The following is a 23,334-nucleotide window of genomic DNA, read 5'->3' as shown; positions in this document are numbered from 1 at the left end:
GGCGGGAGGAATGACGTGCCACGTGACCTTCTGACGCCATCCGCTCAAACGTTGCCTGCATGCGTACTGCTGACCATGACCCAATAAGGCCGAAATAGCTGTGCAATACTGGCATGGCGACGTTTGACTTACAAACATATGCTATACGTGCAGCCAAAGAGCTCCTGCTATTTTGTTCCCTCTTAATGAAAGTTGTTTTAATAGATTTGGCAGTCTATAATCCAGAGATTGGTTCCCGTAATTAGTTCGCACCGTAGGAATTTTCAACAGATGATGATGACGTGTGTTATGTAAAGAAGGTTTAAACTCCAAATTAATACTACAGCACATCTTATCTAATTACTTAAAAAGACAAAATAGCTCAAAGTCATATAATTGAAATACATCCAATATGTGGTACCGGGGAAGAATTTCTTCGGTGCGGTCCCTATAACCTGTATCCACAAGTACGCGCAACATCCTATTTTGCATGATCTGCCGTTTACCCAAATTTTCGTTTGTAGTGGTTACCCATACGAGAAAACTATCGTTGATATGTGATAAAAAAGCGAATTATAAAGGAGCAATTTTACACGGAATGGAAAAATATGCCTGTGTCTGCCTATTACCCCAATTGTCCAAGTTAACTTCTTCCCCAATCAACTCCCATGACAATTTTTCGTGAATAGTAACACCTAGTTTCTTTATGGAATCAACAATTTCTCTCTGCGCACCCGCGAACTTCAATTGAATATTTACAACAACATTTTTGTTTTTGGACCTAAATATTATACCTTTGCTTTTGCACGCGTTCACTTTAAGTGAATTTGCTTGAGTTCATTTATTCACTTTAGAGAGTATTATATTTGCCTCTCACATTATGTTATCCACGCTGTCACTGATTACAAAAATGCTAGTATCATCAGCGCATGAAACAAGTTTACAATTTGTATAAAGGTACACAATGTCATTGATATATACAGTAAACAACAAAGGCCCTAGTGCAGTGCCTTGGAGTACGCCATATAAAATTCTAGGAAGTGAAGAGTCAGCATGGCCACGTAATTGAACATACTACTGTCGATTTTCAAGATTAGGGTGAATTAATATCAGTGCAATTCCAGTGCGATTAGTTTTTAGGTAACGTTTTATGACTAATACAGTCGAAAGCCTCGGTAAAATCAATAAATATACCAAGAGTGAAAAAATTCATCCCTATATTACGAATGATTAATCGAAAGGAAGGTAATCGCACAACAACCGCTTTATCTTTCTCTGCACAACTGTTGTGTTTACTGATACATGTTCTATCTCTGCTCTGGGTATCAGCCTTGATTTTGCGGCAAGACGAATAATGGGCCTGAAGCTCGCGACAGAAGCTCACAAGCTGGCATGTAATAGACCTTTTGAGAAAAGTCAGCGCCACATGTGGCGCCCGAGGTATCATGGGAAGTTGGAGTGCCAGTTTCCTGTTTGTTGCTGCCGGCGCATGCGCAGACGCTCTGGTTGCATCTCTCTGTGGAAGTTATTGTTCGATTGCGTTTTTTCTTAGAATTTGTCGGTTGCAACGGACGCGGAACAGGTGGTGAGTGTTTTCATGAACAAGTCATGCGCACAAAGTAAAAGCGTCGCTAAACATCGCATCTGGTCTCTTAGGAAAAAGCAGACGACAGAGCAGTGTCTCTCAAACATCCCAAGGCGCCTGTGGCAAAAATAACAATATCACGTGCCCAAATAGGTCTCTTATCAGATATTAAGCTGATAAGAACATACACTTTTTAGAATGAGTTTATTGACATTTCAGACCAGAATTATACAAAGAAAATTTATTACGTTAACCTGATGATATGTACAGTGCAAGCAGTGAACCAGAATTGACCAGAAACACACTGTTCAAAAAGTAAAAAAATAAAAACTACAATTGGGACATCATTCGCTTATGACGTCATGCAATACGCCGAGTATAATCTTTCAAAAACACACAATCTCTAATGGTTATAAAACCTGGATGGCAATCCCATCGATTCAGAAAACCTTGGTTTCTGTGGCATCTGAGCTCAGTCGTAAGACATGTTTGAAGTTCATTGACAGAATGGCGTAAATGCAGGCTAGCTGGTGGAGAAATTCCATGACAGGCAAGCCTGAGCGATGGGCAAGACACGTAAACAAGCCTTATTTGAGCATTCGTGTTTGTGTTTGTTTACGTGTCTTGCCCATCGCTCAGGCTTGCCTACCATGGATGTTTGAAGTTCCATGCGGAGCTGAATAAGTAATGCAACCACGGGTAATGAACGTTTCTTCCTGACTACACCATGGGACATTGTACAAGTTCGGTTTTCTTTTCCCAAATAAAACGATACAACAATGAATTAATGCGCCTCATTACTATCTTCGATGGCCATACAACATGTCCCAGATGTCACAAATACTGATTTAACCAAAAATACTCTTTCAGGTAAACAAAAATCGTACTTTTCAGCAGCCGTGACATCCACAACCAGCTCTCTATACAACTCTACCCAGTTTGAAGCATCAGGACCATATATATTAAAGGTTACACCAAGTAAGTAGTAATAGATGGTTGAGAATCTACAGGGATGAGAAACTATGGCTCCCCTGCCCTGAGCCCTGCGGGTATTTTTCCCCGCGCGGCGCGTGTGCGGAGGGTTGTCCACGTGATTATCGGTGGGGGAAGGGCTGCGTGCGCGCTTACCCTCTCACATTTTTCAGCCTGGGCCGACTTCTTTCGACATTTTTGAGCCTTCGCCGATTTGGTTCGCGTATTTCTTCCCGCACTCGGCGGGCGGCGCTGGGGTGGAGGCGCTTCCCGGTGGGCGGCGCGTAGGCTGGAGTGCTGAGTGCGCGTTTACCCTCTCACATTTTTGAACCTGGGCCGACTTCTTTCGACATTTTTGAGCCTTGGCCGATTTGGGTCGCGTATTTTTTCCCGCACCCGGCGGACGGCGCTCGGGTGGAGGGCTGCTGTGGTGGGCGGAGCGTGACCGCAGGGCTGCGTGCGCGCTTACCCTTCACCTTGGGCTGACTTCTTTCACCATTTTCCTACTTGGGCAGACTTCCTTCCCGCGACAGGTGGGCGGCGCTCGAGTCGAGGGCTGCTGTTGTGGGCGGCGCGTGGCCGGAGGGCTGCGTGAGCGTTTACCCTTGAGCCTGGGCCGCCGACTTTAGTCATTTTTCAGCCTGAGTCGACTTGAATCGTAATTTTTCCAGCTACAACAGGTGTGCAGTAGGCTGTTTACATGCAAAGAAGAGCCATACACAAAAGTACAAGTGAAAATATATTTATTAAAGTCATTAGGAATTATGTTATGACTCTGCGTGAATGGGAAAAACTTAGCCAAAAATCTGAAGTAGAAGGAACACAATACACGTAACAATACTTATTAAAGGTATGATACAATAGCATTGAATAGGTATCACAAATCAAACATAATATTTTTTATTAACTGTAATCAAGTTTTCAATGAATCAGAAGTGATAACACATTTAAAATATTCTTGATCAATACGATTACAATCAAAATTACAAGTTTTATTATAAAAAGTCTGAGATGTGAGAACCTGATAGATGTAAGTAATTTCAAGCACAATAGCTAAGTTTAATATTCCAATATGACACAAATTTAAGTAATAAATTTCTATTGAAGTGAATAGCGCAGACATAAGGCAATAATTCGAATCAACACATAGCATTAATATAGAATCAATCATAGGCATGTAGGGAAATAATAGCTACACCATATCAAAACGAAAAAACGATCACCACATTTAATCAAAGAAGATATTCTTAATCAATATGATTATAAACAAAATTACAAATTGTATTATAAAAAGTCTAATTATTCCTATTCGTGAGAACAATCAGTGCAATAGCGGGAAGTTCTGATAGTTGTATGTAGTTAAATGTGAACAGCACAGACCCTGGAAGACTATGGGACACGAACAAAAGATGAAATAAAATCTATACCACTACATTGATTAATCAAAACAATATAGTAATCTACCATTCAGAACATCAGAAGAAGAAAAAATCAAACTCATCAGAAAATAGACATGTTAAAAATGAACTTCACCACATAGCACGCTCCTAGCCAACAACCACATCTGATGATTTCTACCCTGATTTTTTGAAGACAGCTGCCAACAGATGTATCGAAGACCACGGAACACGAACAACAAGAACGACACAAACACAAGAGGAAATAAAATCTATACCACTACAAAGCAGATATTCATAATCAAACAACAGAGTAACCTATCATTCAGAAAATCAGAAGAAAAAATCGAACTCATAAAAAATAGACATGTTAAAAATGAACTTCACCACATAGCACGTTCCTAGCCAACAAACAGAACACGAACGACGAGAACACACGAGGAAATAAAATCTATACCAGTACAAGGAAGATATTCTTAATCAATATGATGACAATCAAATTACAAATTGTATTATAAAAAGTCTGAGACGTGAGAACCATCATTGCATAGCGTGAATATCTGTCATAACATTTCGAGCCCAATAGGGAATCTCAGTTTCATATTCCAACATTACTCAACTTTTAATTTCTTATTAAGTGAACAGCATAGACGTAAGGAAATAACGAGAAACAACACAATCAACAGCTACAATTAATAGAGGACCAAACCTGCCCACCATCCAACACATAGAGAAATAATAGCTAATCAATCTATGAAAAGAGGAAATAGCACAGACTTAACGCTGAAGGACAGAGGAACACGCGGCGACACATAAACATCAACAAAGGAAAATAATCTATCATTGAACCATCACAAAATCAATCAATATACAATTTTCATTGTAACAAACACTACGAGCCTTGATGGAGGTATCCAAGACATACGAAATATGCACGGTTTTCACTCTTTTCCTCAAAGCCGGTAGACTTTATGTCTCTATCTATGTGACCATAGCACCGCGCATGCTTTATCACTCAAAGGGTTAGGGGCTATATTACTTCGTCCAGCAAACGAGGCGCTCTAGAGGTAAGGTAAGAGAGTTCAAAGGCGATATATTTTATTGTGCAGCGCAAATAGATGTCGATATCACTCGCGGGGGTCAGTATCTTTTCGCATCCTTTCCCTGAAACGGAAATCTTTCATCAAAGTGGTTGACAAGTCGAATAAGTTTGTAGAGATGCGATATTGTTATTGAACATGTAGAGAAAGTTTAAATTATTCATTGGTAGCAACGATACTCAATCAAAAACGAGAAACAAATTTAATTACATCAGTTTTTGTAATATCTTGCAACAGAAATATCAAATGTGAAATGCAACTCAGAGTTATGAGGCATTCCCACCTTAGAGGTACTTACTTATGTCAATCGAGTGAACAATTGAAACAAATGCAAGACAATAATTATTTCAGGCAGTAAGTTCACAACTCATAGAATACCAGACGAGTGAATACTTGAAACAAAGTCAAAACAATAATTCTCACGACAGGTGGAGATTATAGCATTCTAAACCAGATAATAAAATTGTAATCAATAAAATAAACATAGATATGCTTTTAATTAAGTGTAGATGTGCACTTGAAAACAGAAGAGACAATTGCTCTACATTGAAAAGACAGACAGATTTTGTACTCGATACCATAAGTCATGGGAAGATGTGATAAAAAACTGCTTCGAAAAGGAGGAGCCACGAAACGTTTTCATTATCGCTGCATTTCAATACGTCCTAGACATGGTCGTATTCGGAGAAATGGTACAAACTACAGAAGTGAAGGTGCAAGAATGTACATGCCGAATCCACAATACTTATAAAAATATCTGCACATCAACGTCGGAAGGGCCACTGGGATTGATGGCGGAGTTTTTGAGGTTTGCCAACGAAGAATTGAAATACACTAGACCAGATGTAATTGTAATCATTGCAATGGGCATTGCGTTCATCAAGAAAGCAGTCGGATAAAATTATCATATACAAGCGGTCTATATCGCACGATTCATTACGGATTTGTTGAAATTACACACATATCTGAGATGGAAAGTACATAAAATCTTGTCACGTGATATGTTCCTCTACCACGGCAACGCAATTATTTTTTTAACCAGTCTCTGCAACGATGTCGAATCAACAGAAGTTCAATATTGTCGTGCAAGGTCTGATGTATTATCACCTGTTGAAACTCAACAAACATATCAATTGTGGTGGACCACCGGACGATTTTCATCTAATACTCTCTTGTACGCCATTCAAGAATCTTCATACAAAGAAAGGAAACATCAATAAGAGACTGTGCAAGTTCATGGCGACAAAGTGCAAGTTGTTGAAGCAATACAGACACTGCGACAACATAGCGCCTGCGTTGATCAACGCTGGATTCAAGCGACCACTAATCAGATTAAACTATTTAATGTCTTCGGAATTCATCAATGAAGACAACAAACGAAAACTTCAGAGTTTGAAACAGAACTGTAATTTATCAAAATAGACAAGTGTATAACTGAAACAATAAATGTAATCTTTGTCATCATTATAATGAATTCTTCGCATCACAATGAAAAACACTTTACATTTAGCATGGCTAGACTGAGAACAATGATCGCTAAGGAAACGAGTATTCCACAGTTTGTGTAAGAATTCTCATATGGTATGAGACCTGACCACCAAATAGGTTTTACTCGACTACACTCTGTACAAGTTCAACACCCGAAGGATAGAATTGCCGGAGAAGGATCGGTCATTGAAATTTAGAGACATGATACATCAGTCTATGATTACAAAAAGGATCACTAATCTCCTGTGAAAACTTATCATATTTCATGAATTAAATTCCACAGTGCATGTATATTTCTCACTCAGTTGCCCTAGCCCAGACATAGGAAAAGAAGAAGAAAATGCGTCTTTGACAAGCAACCCGATTGGAGGGCGGAACAAATAAATAAATATTTTTGTCAACACAGTTTTCCGTTTGCATGACTGGATGGGAAAAATGAGCCGTCCAAGGTAGGGCACAACGGGAAATAAGGCAAGATAACTGATTGCGGCGGGATAAGTCAAAGCGTTCGCGACACAGTGTCATCGACTTTTACAATCGTATTCGGGTTCAGTGCCATGGAGATAATACGAAGCCTTCGCGAAAAGCGAATCTATTATCAGATGCCACAATGCAAACGAAAGATTTTACGAGCATGACGTGCAGGCCAAGTCTACATTTCTAATCATATAGTCTTCGTAACACACGGCACACAAACGTACATGAAATAATGAATCTTTGTAACCCAGATGACTAATTTTGATTACTCGACTTTCCAAACGGCGACAAGGCGAGTTCGAAATGCCCGCCTGACACGTACGCGGGCAGCAACATGGTAGTGATGAAAACTACGTTTGGGCTAAGTGGCTGCACTGTTGACTTGTCCTTCGTCAACCTCTAATTCATTTACTTCACTCCACTTTTGCCTTGCGACTTCGTTCCGCACCACCGTTTGAAACCGTTCACCACCTCGATGCTGAAGTGAGTGGACAGCCTTAGGACCGGTAACTTCACGCAGTTTGCGTACTAAGACTTCAACAGGAATCTCTGCTGGAACACACATATTAAAGGCGTAAGCCTTATGTAACACTGACCATGCCATGCTCACCGAACGAAGTGGAAAACCCCTGGGACGTTGATGACAATGATGGGGACACTCCGTGACCCCAGGCTAGATGAACTTATTGAACTGATAACTCTTGCAGGCACAATTGATCTTAGCCGAAAAAGCCGAGAAGAGGTTACTTTTGCACATCACTTTCAGGGTTCCGAAGGCTTTACGAACGACACGCGCGGCGGCGTCTTCGGCGCAGCTTGCATACTTTCCCCTTACGCGACATTCGAATCTTGGTCAGAATGCATGGATTCAGCGCCTTGGTGGTCGGAACTTGTGTTTTTTTACACGACCGTCGCGTAATATTGCTTCTGTGTGTATATTTAATTCTACAAGTCATCATTCATATCTTTCTTTAGTCTTCACTTTTCGGTCGTCATGAAGCTGCTCCCCAGTGAAATTTATTGCGCACATTCTTCCTGTCGATTCGGGAGGGTCGTGCGAATGTGGACGTGGACTACATTACAGCTTGTGAGCTTGTGTCGCCAGATTCATGCCTATATTTCGTCTTGCCGTAAAATCAAGGTCGATATCCAGAGCAGAGATAGAACACGTATCAGTAAACACAATCTGATAAACGTAGTCTGAACGAGTTGTGCTGAGAAGAACAAGCGGTTGATACAGCTATTGATACGCGCATTTTCCTTGTTGTGCGATTCCTTCTTTCGATTGGACAAAAGCGGTCCGAGCCTGGAGGAGAGTGCAATACCAGGACGACACGTGACGGTGCCGAAGAGAGCTAGAGACGCACCGTCTGGTGGCAAAAATAGCATTGATATCACGAGCCCAATAAGACCCCCATCAGGTACTAAGCTGATATGAACATAATTTGTTTATTGTCTGTTGGTGTTGGCGTTGATGTTGAAAATACTAGGGAGAGGTTGAATTCGTCACAACGACAAATTCGGTTACTCCCATATACAGAACCCACCCCATGAAAAATAAATATAAAAGAGAACCCCCCTCCCCCCCCCCACACACTTTCGCGATAACTATCGGCCAAAGGCCAAAATCAAACATCACCGGTTCACGTAGTGAATTACAGCACAGTGAATTACATGGTCCTAATAGACTCACCCCAACGCACACCTCTGAATAAATGTCACAAGTGCTGACAAGGCGCCACCCTCTTGTCAGATGGCCAAGGACCCAGCACTTTTACGAGGTCATAGGTGCGGTTGTCCAGTCGGTCGAGAACTGATTTCATGGTAGCCCTTTGAGTTGCGTATTTAGAGCAGTGCACGAGAATGTGCTCAGTGTCCACGACGGTTGCACAACGTGTACAGTTCGCTGAATCTGCCTTCCCAATTTTATGGAGAAATTGGCGCCTGTATGGCACGTTCAGACGGAACCTGTGCAAGAGCATCTGGATAGACCGAGGTAAGGTGGACGCAACTCTAAATTTCAGATCCGGGTCAACTTGATGGAGCAACGAGAGATTCGCGCCACCTTGTAGCCATTGCTGCCTAGTCATAGTCTGTGTACGAGACCTCAGTATGTCTTGCACATCGGCTTTGGAGTACGGCACCAGATGCTTTGATGAGGACAGATGTGTTATATCCGCTACTTCATCAGCCGCTGCATTCCCCCGTATGCCTGCGTGTACAGGAATCCATTGAAGTACGATATCATGGCCAGCATCACTTGATTGCATGTGCACTGTCAGAATGTCGTGCACTACGCGTAGCATACACCCATTACGCAGGAGTGGTATAATTGCTTGTAGTCCAGCCTTTGAATCGCTATATATGATCCATTGCGCTGCAGACGGGCATGCAACCACATATCGAAGAGCGAGTAGTATGGCGACTAGTTCTGCCGTTGTTGAGTATGATATATGGGATAGACGTGTCATTCCTTCCCTGTTGTGCTCGGGGACAACAGTTTATTGTCTGTATTTTCTTATTATCCCGTTGAGTATGTGTGGGCTGACATATGAACACTAAAAACACAAAAACGTTGAAGAAATATATTTACATGTTCGATTGATCTGCCCGGATGCCTGTCACACGCGTATAATAAATGTCTCTGGTGGCTGAGATCACTTTGCTGAGGCACAGTTTCTTCATGAGGCGAAAGTATGACTTTGAACAAATCGGGGAGAGGCCCTTGTCATTCTTCGGGTCCCAGCTTCCCAGGCTGCCATTGACCAGTGCTTCCACTTTCACCTTCTGAAACCTTCGCTGCAGATGATCGCGAAAACTTGGTATTTCTCTTCCTTTTGTACTCTTGGTGTGGAGAACGCCTCTTATCGACTGTCAAATACAACTGTGACTTCATACACAATCGCTTCTTCCCCTTTTATAATAAAAAAAAATCGGGCTTCAGTCCAGTGTCTCCGACAACTTGGCTTTCTGCAATTACGTTGTAGCGCGCCTTTGCTGCATCCTTCACTCGTTGTACGACTTTGTTGTGCCGAGCAGTATATGCAGTGGAGTAGCACAAACAGCAGTCTGTTACATAAGGCGTACGTGTTTCTTGTTCTGCGCCGCACCTTCTGCACTGATTGTTGCCATTGTCCCATGGTCGGGCTCCATTCAGGGGCAGTTGACTGAGACGTGCACGATGGATGAAAATCGCCAGTCTGCGAAGCGAGTAAACATACCCGTTCAAATTCATTGTGAACTGGACCGGTCCAAGGTAACACACTTCATGAATTTTCCCTGGTTGGACAGAGCTTTTAGTTGTTCTTGCGGGCGCCTGTGAGCTCTTGGCGCAGCGTCGACACGACATTGTTCCTTTGTGATGGGTAAATGATCTTGTTTTCATTTGTGAGATATGGCCCGTGATCCTGGAAATCCCATATAGCGCTTATCCGTTGGGATGCCTTTCGTGCCTCGGTCCAGACGCTTCTTATGCGTGTTGATGGTCCGTCGCAGCTTTCCTTTTCCCCAGATAAGTATGCTGCGATGTCTGGAGCGTCACTTTTGTTCTGGACACGTCTGCTGGCTGTCATGCCGAGTTCAGCTCTTGCTAGGTTAGCAACAGTACTGTCGGGCGACTTGATACGTTTATAAGCCGTGCCAATTCAACAGAAGTCACGAAGTTCTGCAGCATTTGGTATTGCACAGGCTCCAGCGCGGGAACATGCATAGATATAGTCACTTCAGGCGCTCCTCGGCAGGTACAAGGTCTTCTTCGTTAGTGGGCGTAAAGTGTCGTCAAGACGCTTCCACTCTGTTTTATTAGTGACTCCCATCCGCATGGGAAAGTTCAGTCCGGGATAAAGAAAGGTCTTGATGGCGTCTATACGCTGCCACTTTAACTGTAACAGTAACCTTACACACAGTAACTTTAGACCAAGCTGTATCGCTTCAGTGATTGTCGTGTGATCGGGGAGCAGGCTCAAGCCCACTGGGCGTCCAAGGTAGTTGAAGGTTTCGCCTTCCTGGATGACTGGGATATGTGCTCCATTTACTGTAAATCCTGTGGGCTTCAACCCAACAGGATGTTTCCCTGTTATATGTATTGTGCGACACTTGACGGTATTCAGTGTGAGCCCAAGTGCGTTGGCCATAGAATTAATGGCGTCAATTTGGGATTGAAGGTCTTCTGGTGTGGCAGCCAAGGGTGTGGTGTCATCTGCATATGCAAAAACGTTGTACTGCTCACTATCCCTTGGATGTTTCTAATGATTACATCCACCACCAATTTAAATAGGAGACCCTTGTCGTATGCCTGAGAGTACTGGAAGGGGATCCGTCGTTTGGTCCTCACAGGCGACCGTAGCTGTATTACTAGTGTACACGTCAGTGATAATTGCGCAGAATCTTTCACCTGCACCTGCGATGCTTGCTGCTTCGGGTAGTACATTGTGCGGGACAGATGTGAAGGTGTTTGAGAAGTCGAGGAATGCAGCAAACAGGCCTTGCCGTCCTGTTCTTGCTCTGTCCATTATTTCCTGGTCTAAGACGCCGTCGAGCGGGCAAATGCTTTCTGGCAGGGCGATAAAACTTCATTTTCCATGGCCCATTGGAGCAATCGACCGGCGAGACATTCAGTGAAGAGCTTTGCTACTGTACGAATGAGCGATATAGGGCGCCAGTTGCTGATGTCTCATCGGCTTCCCTTCTTGTGGACGAGTATGACCCGGGTACGCGTCCATGCCTGGGGAACTCTGCTGAATCGTAGGCAAGTTTTGAACGCAGTCGCTAAGAATCGACACTCTGGGTCCGCTGACTTCTAGTGGTTGTACGTAAGACGATGTTAGTAGAGTAGAAACTGTACACTGGGAGCAATGACGTAATAATAGCGACACGCTCCACTACACTGGGAGCACTAGACACTGGGAGCAGTACGTAGTCAGGAACGAGATACCTAGACTGACGGCTGAGAGATATCACGTAATTCTAGCTACACGTTGCTCTACACTGGGAACACTAGACACTGGGAGCAGTTCGTAGTTAGCAAATGACATACCTAGCTTGACGGTGTTAGCAGGACGCTGGGAGTAGTGTTAGCTCTCCAGACGTTACTCTACACTGGGAGCAGTACGTATTTAGCAGAGACATAACTATGAGAGTGGTTCCATAAGTTTCCGGCCCGACCAACTTGTAATAGTCATAGAGACGAAAGAAGTGTATCACTTTTCGACATAGTCACCCTTAACTTCGATGCACTTTTGACACCTTTCAACCAGCATTCTTATACCCTTGAAAAAATAGTCAGAAGTTCGTCCCCAAAATGCTGGAAAGCTCCCTCTTGCACCTCACTATCGTTTTGAAATCTCAGTCCTCTGAGATCCCTTTTCAAGTTTGAGAACAGGAAGTAGTCACTCGGTGCCAAGTCTGGACTGTAGGGTGGGTGGTGGATTTCTTCGAAGCCGCACTCCTTCAGTGCAGCCTTGGCAACAGAAGCCGTGTGGACAGGGGCATTGTGCTGGAGCAACCGAACACATCGACTCAACCTGCCGCGCCTTTTTTCCTTGATGGCGTCTCGCAGTCGGTGCAGGAGTGAAGCATAATAAGTCGCATTCACTGTGGTGTTCATCTCTTTGAAGTCGATTAGGAGGATCCCGTGACAATAGCAAAATATTGTTGCCATGATCTTCTTTGTGGATTGTGTGACCTTGGCTTTTCTTGGGTGTGCTTCTCCTAGTTTGCGCCATTCAATCGACCCCTTTTTCGAAAGGGGATCATAGTAGAGTACCATAGTCTCATCCCCTGTGACAATTGACTTCAATATTTCTTCTTCGTTCTCTTGAGAGAGCTCCAAAAACTCCTTGGCACAGACGACGCGCTGTTGCTTTTGAACTGACGAGAGAAGTCGTGGCACCCATCTCGCACTGACCTTTTTCATGTGAAGGCCCTCGCCGATGATGCGAAAAACGGTTGTTTTGGAAAGCCCCAGCTTTTCTGAGATTTCCTTCACTTTCAGACGCCAGTCGCTCAGCACCTCCTCCTCGACAAGAGACAAATTTTCTTGTGTCACCACCTCCACTGGACGACCATCGCGTGAATCATCTTCAATATACTCTCGCCCGAGTCGAAACTGCTTAGCCCAGTCTTTTACCGTTGTGTACGACGGAGAGGCTTCCCTGTACACGTTGTCCAGTCGCGCTTTAATTTCCTTAGGCGAAAGTCCCTCTTTTGTCAAGAATTTTGTCACAGCGCGGTACTCGATTTTTTCAATTTTAACTGAAGAGTGCACCCTGGCTGTTTGAAATGCCGCTCTCCAACCGACCAAAGCATGGAGAGGGTTGAAGGTGGTGCTCCGGCCCTTCAACAGATGGCGCCACGCGTCCTTAATCGCATTTTCAAATTTGCGCGCATTTTCTACCTCGGGCCGGAAACTTATGGAACCACCCTCGTAGCCAGACACCGTTGGCACTATGCTGAGAGCAAGATAGCCCAGACCAATCTCGCGCCAACCCTGGCACATGCAAATGATAGCCAACCATATGTCACTGTTTCCTATTTTTATTTGAACCATATTTTGCAGTCAGGGGAGTCTCCAGCCAAGCAATGGAATGACGTCATCCAGGCCGCAGCCGCTGCGCCCTCGTATGGGTGAGGTCATCATGATGTCAGTAGATAAGATACTTATTGGTGTGATATCATATCTAATAATAGCAATAATTATAGCAATAGCAATAATATAGTTAGCAATAGTGACGCATGCTTGAAACAAGGAATCAAACTATGGTCTTCTTGGTTGTGAGCCGAGCACCTTAAACCACAGGGCCATTGGCTCGCCTTGTTCACGGGAATGGATAATAAGACTACAATTGTGGTGGAGGGGAGACCTAGTTTGGTTTGTTTTAGGACAGACGGTGTCAAGCAGTTGCTATAGTTTAATAATATCTTAAAGAGATGGCACCACTTCCCGCCCAATTTTTAATTTACCGCCGCAGCCTTGCCAAGGTGCTACAGCGAATTGCCATGGACATTTTGCCTCATGTTGGCGCTACGGCGAATTTTAAATTTCTCGTCGATAGTCCTTGCTCTTCCTGAAGAGAATCCTCACGATAATTTCGTTTCACACAAAAAAAGAAAAGAACAATGCCGAACCACTTCTATGTCACTCTACAGTCAAACACATCGAGTGATTTGTTAGTAACACAATGAGCAAGTTTACAACTAAACCTGCTCAGCCATTGCAATCAGATGGAATATGCGAGGTTGCTCCGACTGAGGTGAATATCTCATTTGCAGTTAATAATATTACGGTTGTCGTTAATGGCATATCGGAGGCTTTTCTGTACTGTAAGCACGATAGAGCAAGTTAAGTTTCTTTTACGAGAAAGCATTATATTTTGCCTTTCTGTCCACTGCTAACGAAACACACATAAAAAACGAGTATAGAAGCGGAGAAAACACAATCGTTTCTATATGACAATTTTTTAGTATTGCAATGAATAAATCACAGGTATCTTTTGAGAATATTGTCATTTAAAAGAGTGAGCAAAACCATAGTTCTACCTATGTTAAAAAAAGCTGATCTTCTACTGAAACAGTACTCGATGAGATTTTGATTCGCACTCTAATTTACTCTGTTATGCATAGTATCTAGTGCACATATTGTAAAGCAATTACGCACTGTTGTGAAAACAGTGTGTCTTGAGTGTCGCTCACAGTTCTCAAATATGTGAAGCTCGTAGCAGTATCGTGTTCCTGTCTTCGGCAGCAGGCACCGGTCCGCAGCGACGTTACACAGTTTGGGCAGCTCGGAACACCATAAGCGCCAAAATTTTGCCAGATCGCTCGGGAGTGGGTCGTCCCAATCCAACCTTGTCTTTTGCACAGCTCCTGAAACAGGACCCTGACGCGCATGGTATACGGTGAAAGACATCCTAGCGGGTCGAAGACTCTCGCCGAGACCTGCAGTACGGACTTCTTGGTTTGTTGCATGCCAGCGATGACATTAAGTAGTTCATTTGCGGAAAGCCTCAGCTGATCATCGCTTCGGGTCCACACCACTCCCAGAACCTTACTTTGAGCCGGTTCGGCAAACGGCTTTTCCTTTTCGGTGATCGAGGTACCGCTCTTGGCTAGTTCCATCTCAAATCGAACAATCCGGTACACTTGATGTCTCGAATGAACGGGAAAAAAATATATGTTGAAGCCATCGGTGAGTGTGGAGAAATAAACGCTTTCCGAATTCTCTGCGCTGCGCGGTTCGGGAAATAGGAGAGGAGGAAAAAAATGTCGTCGCGCGCGAGTTCGAGCGTTCGCTACAAGGCCATTTCTTCTCGCATTATAGTAATTTCTTGATCTAGCTTTACACAAAAAGGGCACAATAGGTTCCTGCGTTGGCAGTGCTGTATCGGTTTTTGTTTGTCGGCAAAAAAAATATCAAAGTTGACTCAAAGTGCCGCAAAACACCATATTCACCGCAGCTTTGCGGACGATGTACAAAACGGATAAGACTGAGCTTGATGCCGTTTAATGTGTCATTCATAGGGCTATCGAATGATGTATAATTTGTTGCTCTACTCTGTAAGGAACGCAAGCGATACCCCTTTTAGTAGCACCATACCGAAACGAGTACGCCAGCTCGGATGGCGTACTGTTTCTTGTTTCATTCTGATGATGATGCCCGAACAGGCATCGGAATGTCATATTACATTTCGTTTCATTTTTACGTCAAGCCAGTGTGTATAAGTTTTCCTCATGCCCCTTATTAATGTAGCTTCTGATGGCTTCGTCGTACTGCGCCCTGAAGCCGTCTCACTAGGCTCCATAGTCTCTCCTTCGCTATCTCAATATTGTTCTCTAGGGCTGACATGTGTGCCTTCCAGGGCAAAGCTACTTCATAGCGGCCGTCCGTCATCCGAATGTTGCGCTCAAATTCCTCCAAGATCGCCGTGTCGTGATCTGTCTTGTTGGAGGCGTCGCCCGTGATGCTTCGACTTTCTAACTCTCAAAGCTTAGTCAGAATGTCGTCTTCTGTCAGCGTTGCAACTCCAGCTCTCAACACGCCGACGGCTGTCGTCGACCGCTCGGCGTAGTAGCCTGATACTGAAGATGGCCCTTGAAAGGTCCATCCGAAAACGGTTTCGATGCGAACTAATTTCTCGTTGATCTCGCATCTTCTGACATCACCGGTCAGCAACTTCCGCAACTCCTCGCGGCCAATTAGCAGTCCAATACCACCTTCATGTTTCACACCCGGAACTAGCATGTCATCAGCGATAAAACCTCCAGTGTCGCGAATAGCCTTCACGAAGTCGCCGTGCACGGGAGTCTCAACGAGATCTTCGCAGATGAAGTCAATTGTGGTGGCTTGAACGACATATTTTTTCGGGTGATACTGACTCCTGAGTCGACCCCTCGACTACTTTGCATCTGCGTACGCGTTTCCACGTGGTTTCGTTGGCAAATGTGTTGAGCTCCTGTGTAGTTTCCCTAATAACTCTTAGCTTCAATTTCCTGGCTATGTCGTCGCGTATGAAAGTCCTCCACCGTCGATAATGCCCCGGACTACACTCTAAATCCGGCACGCGACACGCACCGCATGAAAGAGGACCCGCACCTGGGCCAAGCAGTATACATGAGATACAGTCCTCAACCAGCAGGTACAGTTCGCGACCACTGCGAAATTCAAGCGGTACAAGGGCTCCGAGACCCATCCGCAGCGGCTAGGTACCTTTTAAGCGCTGTCTATAGCAGCTGTACCTCATGTGTACCTCGTGTTTCCGGCGCATGGGTACGAACGCCTTCTCACGATCTCCATGCGCTGCAAAAATATTTCGCGTGGTTCCGAGTACCAGTCAACAAATTCCTTTATGCAGCAGTGCAGTTGGCGCTGGCAAATCAGTTTGGTTTGAGACGACGGGGAGCGAGGACGAGTCTGCTCGGTCTTTGAAGAAACTCGTTCGACGCTTTCAAGGTTGGCGTCATTTAAGGTGCTTATTATATCTATGAAGTAATTATTCGTCCGCACGACGCATTTTTATTCATCTTCGCTCTGATTCCCAGTGGTCCTGATCAACGGCAGGCTGCACAACGGCTGAGGGACGTAGACAACGAACTTTGCGCTTCATGCACGAACGTTGATGCGTGAATTAGAGAACCCTAGATTGCACTTTATACTTGAATTACACAAGCCAGTAGGCATGTTTTTCAGGCAAGCTATTTCGGTTGTAGGATTTTTTTACAATGTATTTTTTCCTAAGTTACGTCCAGGCGATCTCGTAAATGGGTGAGTCAATCATCATATGTGCTTTGTGTTACGTTCTGCGGCAGAAACGGAAGTTTGGGAAGAACAGCAATCCAAAAGTGTGAAAGAGATAAAGGAGCGTGACGACAGAGCAGCTGCAATGGTGAAGGAGAGAAGCATTGGTCAGCGTTCATCCATACACGTTGTGCCCCGTGTGTTCGGCGTTTGTGCATCATGACAATGCACGCTCGCGATGGACAAGCATCACCCCTGAAATGGATGTAATTTTCGAATAAAGGTATTTGTTTGTGATATTTATCGTACAGCGTAGCTTCCTGGGGCTGTTAATATATCGTAGAGGAGGGGAACCACCCCGATGGGTAGGCCGAAATCGCTGCGCGCTATCCTTTACATGTACCGCATGTGAGGGCGCGTGTACCTCTTAAATTTAAGAGGTACTTTTTTTTTTAATGTACCTCTTGGCCAAGCGGTACTTAACCGTTACATATGCGTTACCTGGTTTAGAGTGTAGTGCACACTCCTTATCTGATGACGCCCACGCTCGGAAAGTCTGACTTCCGTATTTAGCACTTCAGTATTTTGTTGTTTTGGCATGCCGTTCGCTGCCGTGACGTCTGTCGTGGTCACCACCTCGTTGACTGTCGTCTTGGGCGTAGTTTCCTTCGCCACAGTGCCACAGACTGACGGTGCGTGTCGTCGCCCGCAATGGGTGCATGGCTTTTTTCATACGGCAGTCTTTAGAGTGATGTCCTCTCTTTGTGCAGCGGAAACAACATTTACATTTCACTGACATTTCACATGTCAGTTTCGCCAACTTTTCCGGCATTGGGAGATCCGCTGGACACGTTGCGGTCTTGGGGTCGCTAGCTCCGCAGAAGACACACTTGGTATCGACTCCCGCCGTTGCATGAAGAACAGCTCCAGTTGGTACCTTTCGGTTTCTCGATCCTATGTGCTTGCGTGGACCAATTTGAGAATCATACCGGGCTTTGAGTCCAGAGAGGTCTCTGCTTTCTATTTCCACACGAATGAAACGCAGCACCCTTGAGACCTCCTTCTGCTTCTTGGCCTCGATCCCTATGTTAGATTCAGAGCGATCCAATGATGATCCGTCATGATAGACTTCGTTGTCTTCAAGCATTTTTGTGCCGCATTTTGGCATCCGCTGGTATTCCACAACCATATCTGTGGGTAGTGATGACAAAAGGATATCAACCATCATGGAGGCGTAGCTTGTAATTGGCACACCCAAAGCACTAAGTCATCTCATGCTAGCCTGAGCGTGGTCATAAAGAAGTCGAAGGCACGATAGATCACACGTCGACTTCACCAAGGGTAGCTTCCTCAGCCTGGTCAGGTATTCCCTCTCGATTCGTGCGGTATCTCCGAAACGCTGCTTCAGGATGTCCACTGCGTCGTCGTAACACGACTCGGTGGCTTGCAGTCCTCGAATCACCGATGCAGCATCTCCTTTCAGTAGTGTCCTCAAACACTGAAATTTCTCTATTTTAGACAACCTTCCATTCTCGTGAACAGCTGTTCGGAACTGTTCCCAGAAGGTCAACCACTTTGTCAACTCGCCTCTGAAAGTGTCAAGTTGTAGCTTCGGCAACTTTACGCCACCATGGCTGGGCTGGCTCGCTGTAGTAGAAGGTGCAGCTTGAAGTGGCGTGGCGGCTGTAGAGGGCCTCTCCTTCAGCTGAAGTTCATCCAGTTGGGCCTGGACTTCTCCAATGGCATTCGAAGATTGTTCCTCGTAGTCGATAACTGCTTGATATTCGGCAGCGAAATCATCTTCCTTGATCAGAGGTTCAATCTCCTCGTTTATCTTCTTCAGGTCACTTTCTTTGGCTAACAGTCTGGCCAGTAATCCTTTAAGCCTTTAAGTTGTACTAACTGTTTGCTCGCTGCGTAGTTCGACGCCCGCCTTCACCAGCTTGGTTACTTGTGCACGCCGTTCAGTCCTCTTGTGCTTCAGACGTTCCATGCTGGCTGTCTTCTAAACGAAAACTGATCTAAAATGCAGTCAGTCTTCCGTGTTTCGGCACCAGATGTGTTGGGAAAACCTAAGCTTCCACTCAGAAGAAGAATGGCTTGTAGCACTGCTCTATAAGACCAGTTTTAATGGACTCCGTCAAACATCGTCGAACAAAAAAACAAAAAACAACAAAAATCGAACAGAAAGCAAGCGCACAAAGAGACGAAGAAGTTCACGTGGTTTTCCTCATCAAGTCTTAGTCCGCAAACCAAATAAAACCACAACACACACATGTCTTGCTGTATGGCTACATAGTTCTTTTATTGATATTACATGGCACAGTCAACCTGACACAGCATCGAGTCGACATTGTATGGATCATTGATAGCATGCAACGTACAGAACACTACAAATTCTATAATAACTAGGGAGTAAAATCAGAACTAACAGTAATTACTGTATATGAACCCTCCCAGCAATAGGCCATCCAACCAAACACTCACTTTTCTATGCCGCAACTATTTTTCTATACCTGAGAAGGAAAATCCATGCTAGCACTTATTCTTACGTATTATAGTAACCGACCACCTACAATCTATTTCTTATAGCATATTATTTCGGTCGCCAATCCATCAACGGAGGTGAGACTCAAGCGCTCTATCAAAACAAACTACAATCACTTCGTTACTATCTCTGGAATAAAATCATAATTACGAATAATTATTCTATGTGAAAAACTCAACTGTTTAGTTCCAATAAGCGATTGTCAATCAAGATGCTGCCAGTTCATTATTATAGTGTGTTCCTAGCATTATTTGAAAACGATCGACTGAACAACACAGCACATGATAGATAGTTCATTATATTATTTCTTCGACGTTAGTTATTCGATACTGAGCTACCAATTCGAATCTGTCAACTGAAACTTCATTTGGAGTCGTATGACATGTCGACAGGCGCAAATGTGCAAGTAAGAATATTTTCTTATGGACTCACAAATGGCTATAACATCTGAAGAATAAACTCAGAGACTGAAGCGGGCACGGGAGTTATACTCAAGGCATCTATAAAAATAAAAAAGAAAACGAAAAAAAACGAAAAAACAATGACAACCTCTATGTTATTATGTGAGGAATGAAATCAAGCCTAGCTATGGTTATTCTACGTCAAGGACACAGCTCTTAGTAGTTCCAATAAAACGTTCTCAGCCAATGCGATGACAATCATTTATTATAGTACGTTGCTCATATTATTTGACTCAATCAACCGAGGAGAACAACACAGGATGGATTAAAGCATACCAAACAATATGCTATATTACTTCGTCCAGGTTAATTACTCAAACTCATGTATCTATTCGAATCTTGCAAGTGATCACTTGTTTGGCTGCGTATGACATGCCGGCAAGCACAACTGTACTGAGCACAAGTAAAGCACGAGTAAGAATATGTTCTTGTCGACACCACACTGTGTGTAACATCTAGAGAATAAAATCAGAGCTCACTGTAATTATTCTGTGACAGAGGAACCAATTCCCAGCAACGTTTCCAGCCAACAAATCACTCAATTTTCTATACCACAACTATTTTTAATACCTCAAAAATAAAAATATGTGCTAGCAATAATTACTCTTTATCATAAAAGCCGACCACCTACAACAAGTCTATCATAGCATATTACGCAGAAATCGACAGACAGAGGAGTGAGACGCAAGCAATCTATCAAAAAGAACCACCACCACCACTATGTTACAATCTGAAGAATGAAATCAAATCTAGCTATAATTATTCTACGTCAATGACATAGCTTTTAGCTTCAATACTTGGGTTTCAATCCACGCTTCCTGAGGTACCTCAGGAAGCGTGGACCTCCACGCTAAAGCTTGTACAAATTAAACTGAAACAAAAATCTTCAGTGTCGGTTTCTGCATTTTGTTTATGTGATCTACAGGGGGACTTGACTCCCCTCTTCGTATACGCTTCTAATATTTAACTGGTGAACTAAAGATGACACTGTTCTATCACAGCCCGTTGAATACGCTCATGGAGCTTCTTCGTCGCATACAGCAGGCTACTGTAAAAGCGTCCTATTTCAGCTTTATGTACAGGGTTAGTCTAGCAAACGTTACACACTTTGATCGCATCTCAAAATAGAAGACGGGGTTTGTCCAACATCAAACTTTGCAGACTGGTAGCCATTAGTCTGAAGTTATGTTGGAATTTTTTGTGAGCATTATGGTCCCGTAAAAGACAAATTTAAAAAAAAACAAGCAAAATCTCACACTATGCATTTTCGATGGCCTATCTCACTCAAAAGTCGCCATTTTTTGCTGTGTGCGATTCACTTTCATTTCACCACACACAGGTGGCACCAGCATACAGAACAAGAGGATTGGTGCACAACGTCAGAATCGGCATGTCACATCGTTGTAGGCAGAGCTACCTGTGTGAAGTGATGTGAACGTGAAGCAGACACAAGAAAAAAATGGCGGTGTTTGTGTGGGACAGGCCATTGAAAATGAGTGGGGCGAGATTTTGCTTTATTTTTAATTTGCTTTCTACATGACTGTAGCGCTTACAAAAAATTCGAATGAAACTTCAGACAAATGCCTATCAGTCTGCAAAGTTTGAGTTGGGCCAAATCTAGTCTTCTATTTTTACAGTGCGGTCGAAATGTGTAACGTTTGCTAGAATAACCCTGTAGATAAATGTTTCAACGAAAATTGCGTGAACTGTGCGCTCCACTACTATGACCGTATACTCAACAAAGGGTGTTTTGCTTGACTTTTACGGATTCTGGTCTGGTGCTGGACAGCCGGTCTTGCGCTTGTACCATTTGCGCACATACTATGTCTGAAAAGCGTTCCTTCTATCTTTTCCTTTTTTGTTCAGCAGCATAATGTCAGGCAGGTATGTGCATAAGTACATTTTTGAGTATATAAATATAAATACAAAATATTTTGTTGAAAGTGGTATTTACATACTCTTCATTAATAATTTTCAGTAGGAGTACTTAAATACAAAATATAAATACAGTATTTACATACCATAACTACTACCATGTGTACTGTGAGGAAGATGTCATCTGGAATTACAGACATAACGATGATCATAACAACAAATCAGCAAGGAACAATAGCATTTATTTATTAGATTATCATGGCAATAATATTAGAAGTTTCTCGAAGACAGCATCTTTTAGGCATCCTCTGCTCGGCCGTAAAATGAGATTCGCAAAGGAGAACACCTCTCATCAGGTGCCGATGAAGAACGGCCTGTATTAAATTTGACGAAGATGCTTCGTAAAACAAGGTAACCGGGTAGTCGCGACTGTTGTCTCCCACAAGAGAGAAAAACTCCAAACTCTGACATTGCCCTTCTTCCCGAAAGGTGAAGTGCAGGGTAACTTTAAGGCATGAGTCAGTATATTCTGTATTTAGGAGCATTTAAAAAGTATGTACAATAATAAATACCCGAAAATCGGTATTTAAAGATCATTATCAATGCATTTTCAAGTCTGTATTTAAATACAAAATATAAATACGTGTATTTATATTTTAAATAGTATTTTTATTACAATGTATTTAAATACTGCCCTTCCCTGATTGTCAGGCTTGTAAAACATGAGACGGGAGGATGGACAATGGATGACAAATGACATATCAATAAATATTGGGTAATACATGTTACCAACCAAAGAGTGGGAAAACGGTCTGTCTTGTAGGATGTTTGAGACGCCGTACAGAGCATTCAACTCACGCGTTTCTTGCAAAATACGTGGTGTACTTAACTTAACTGGTGGCGTTAACTCACCAGGTTGGGGGCTTCAACCAGCGCATGGGTGCATGTTGTGAAGCCTCCTTTACAGGTCGGAAATTTGAAACCAAAATGGAACCTCGAATACCCTAATATCCGTCAACGAAGTTTGCACCAAATGTCTCACTGTGGCACAGGCAACAACCCCCAAAGAACGAATACAATGCGGTAAGAACGGAACGTACGGCACGTGCTGCACGCTTCCATGGAGCACTATCAGGTGAAGCCTGCTTTACGTTTTGTCCCGAATTGCTGGGCATGAATATGTACATACTATAGTGACATTGAACAAGTTTGAGCTTGTTC

At 43.6% G+C, this 23,334-nt stretch overlaps 1 non-coding gene across 1 annotated transcript; it reads right to left on the bottom strand.

Annotated features, from left to right (window-relative positions):
• Positions 1 to 8,288: 8,288 nt before the first annotated feature.
• On the bottom strand, positions 8,289 to 8,488 carry LOC135374527 (U2 spliceosomal RNA). Its single transcript, XR_010416938.1, has one exon. It is a non-coding gene; the product is annotated as a U2 spliceosomal RNA (small nuclear RNA).
• Between the last annotated feature and the right edge of the window lie 14,846 nt (positions 8,489 to 23,334).

Source organism: Ornithodoros turicata, unplaced genomic scaffold, assembly GCF_037126465.1.
Source record: "Ornithodoros turicata isolate Travis unplaced genomic scaffold, ASM3712646v1 Chromosome68, whole genome shotgun sequence".
Classification (NCBI taxonomy): Eukaryota; Metazoa; Arthropoda; class Arachnida; order Ixodida; family Argasidae; genus Ornithodoros; species Ornithodoros turicata.
Note: the sequence above shows the minus strand (reverse complement) of the source record. Positions and strands in the feature narration are given on the sequence as shown.